General features: G+C 45.5%; 1 protein-coding gene across 5 annotated transcripts in view; it reads right to left on the bottom strand.

Moving 5' to 3' along the window:
* Nosip (nitric oxide synthase interacting protein) overlaps positions 1-2,894 on the bottom strand; it is a 15,724-nt gene that overhangs the window by 8,943 nt on the left and 3,887 nt on the right. The window lies entirely within an intron of this gene.

The raw sequence follows: 2,894 nt of genomic DNA, 5'->3' as shown, positions 1-2,894 counted from the left end.
AAAAAAAAAAAAAGAAATACTTTAAAAAACATGCTAGGACATCAATCACACTTTCCCACCTGTCTCCCAAGGGTTTCCTTTACACAAGACGCTGAGGCTCGCAGGGGATGCTACCTGTAGAGCAGAGGACCATGTAAGATCTAGAACTGCAGAGACTGCTAACATCCTTCCAGAAGTCCACAGCCCTATTTCTGATATTTGGGGGTTTGCTCTTATTTTATTTTTATTCCCTTATACATGTGCAGTTTAATTTCTGAGGTCATATGAGGCTCTGGATACTCAGATGGCCAATTGAATTGACACATGTGCTCGTCTTGTCTCCTTTTGTATGTGTGTAGTGGGATTGGAGCTAAGGGAGTCTTCGAGCAAGGCAGAGGCTCTACCTCTGAGCCACACTCTCCGCCCCTCACTGGAGGATCCTAGACAGAGGCTCTATCTCTGGGCCACATTCCCCGCCCCTTATTGGAGGATTCTAGGATGAGCATCTACCTCTGAGCCACATTCCTCGCCCCTCACTGGAGGATCCAGTGAGCCACATCTTGATTTTGGTAGTTTCATTTATTGTTTGTTTGTTTTTTGGGTGTTTTTTTTTTGTTTTGTTTTTTGGAGACAGGGTTTCTCTGTATAGCCCTAGCTATCCTGGAACTCACTCTATAGACCAGGCTGGCCTTGAACTCAGAAATCTGCCTGCCTGCCTCTGCCTCTGCCTCCCAAGTGCTAGGATTAAAGGCATGTGCTACCAGCACCCAGTTATTGTTTTTTTTTTTTTTATATTAAGATAGGGTGTCATCTATAACTTAGTCTGGCTTTTCTCTCAAAGTGCTTTGTAGTCTCTCAATGCCTTCTTAACTTTATAGGCAACAAAACAGAGATCCAAGGCTAGAAATTTAGCTTAATAGTAGGGTGCAGATTTAGCACCCACCCCACTCCCAAATACTACAAGCTAGAAATACCAAGGAGCTTTTCAGAGGAGACCTGGGGCTCAAGATTAAATCCAAACCACAGACTATCTGTGAGGAAGGATGCGGGTTGTGGACGGTAACTTTTCAGTTTCTGGTGGAAGAGCTGGCTCAGGCAACGCCTGTGGGTGGGTGCCATTGACAGAGAAGCCTATGGAAACTGGGAAGCCATTTGGTACAGAAAGTGAACAAAACCTAGCTGAGCTGCAGGGGCTTCAGCCGCATCTCACAGAGCCACTGGACACCACAGCAAGTCACTTAAACTATTAAAAAAAGAAAGTTTGCCAGGTGGTGGCGCACGCCTTTAATCCCAGCACTTGGGAGGCAGAGGCAGGAGAATTTCTGAGTTCGAGGCCAGCCTGGTCTACAGACTGAGTTCCAGGACAGCCAGGGCTATACAGAGAAACCCTGTCTCAAAAAACAAAACAAACAAACAAACAAATAAAAAAAGAAAGTTTGCTGGGCAGTGGTGGTGCCCGCCTTTAATCCCAGTACTTGGGAGGCAGAGGCAGGTGGAGTTCTGAGTTCCGAGGCCAGACTGGTCTACAGAGTGAGTTCCAGGACAGCCTGGGCTATACAGAGAAACCCTGTCTCGAAAAAACCAAAATAAATAAATAAATAAAAAGAAAGAAGGCATCCATATAAGCCTTGTGTACAAATGCTCACAGCAGCACTTCTTACAATAGAAACAATCCTAACGGTCCATCAACCGATGGAGAAATAAAGCATGGCATATCTCATACAACAGACTATTCATCCACAAACAGGCTATCGCGCCATAACATGGACAGACCTATATTCAACACAATGAGGGAGAGAAGCCAGTCACAAAAGCCCACATATGGTAGGACTACATTCAGAAGGAATACGCAGATTAGGCAAATGCATACAGTTTAGAGACTGCCAAGGACTGCCAAGGCAAACAATGTGGGACAAGATTTCTCTGGGAAGGTGTTAACCATGTCCTAAAATCGTTTTGAGAGGGTAGCTCATGTAGCCCAGGCCTGCTTCTCTATGCATCTGAGGATGACCTGGAACTTTGGATTCTTCAGCCTCTACCTCCGAAGCAGCTCACTGCCTGCTGCCCTTGGAGGCCAGTAGAAGGTTCAATTCCCCAGGATTGAGGGGCGTGCAGGTGTGGGACCACACCCAGAGAACATGCTCTAAGATTGTTAGTGGTGATGTCAGTACAAGTCTGTGAGTATACTACAAACTGCTGAATTGTTTGCTTTAAGTGGGTAAAGTATATACTATGTGAAATTACATCCCAATAAACATCATGAAAATAAGAACATGAGCCAGGAGTGGTGACTGTATGCCTTTAATTTCGGTACCAGGCTGCTCGTTTCAAAAACACAAAACAAAACAAATTAAGAAGCTGGAGAGATGTGGCAGTGGCTAAAAGTACTAGCTGTTCTTCCAGAGGACCTAGGTTTGATACCTAACACACCCGGCAGCTCACAACTCCAGGTCTAGGGGATCTAATGGCCTTCTGGCTTCTGTAGGCAGTGCATTCACATGGGGTGCACAATCATAATAGGCAAAACACTCATTTACATAAAATAAAAACAAATCCTTTCTTTTTTTTTTGTTTTTCGAGACAGGGTTTCTCTGTGTAGCCCTGGTTGTCCTGGAACTCAGTCTGTAGACCAGGCTGGCCTAGAACTCAGAAATCCACCTGCCTCTGCCTCCCAAGTGCTGGGATCAAAGGCATATGCCACCACAGCCCGGCGGCTTCTTTTCTTTTCTTTTTCTTTTCCTTTTAGGTCAGTGTCTCACTATGTAGCCCTGGCTAGCCCGGAACTCCATATGTAGGCCAGACTGGCCTCAAACTCAGGGCGATCCATCTACCTCTGCCTCCCCAGTGCTGGGATTAAAGATATGTCCACCACACTCATTTAAATAAATCTTTTGGAAGGGGGTTTTCAAATGTCC

This window comes from Mastomys coucha, unplaced genomic scaffold, assembly GCF_008632895.1.
Source record: "Mastomys coucha isolate ucsf_1 unplaced genomic scaffold, UCSF_Mcou_1 pScaffold21, whole genome shotgun sequence".
NCBI classification, from domain to species: domain Eukaryota; kingdom Metazoa; phylum Chordata; class Mammalia; order Rodentia; family Muridae; genus Mastomys; species Mastomys coucha.
The sequence above is the reverse complement of the archived record's forward strand: the minus strand, read 5'-3'. Positions and strand labels throughout refer to the sequence as shown.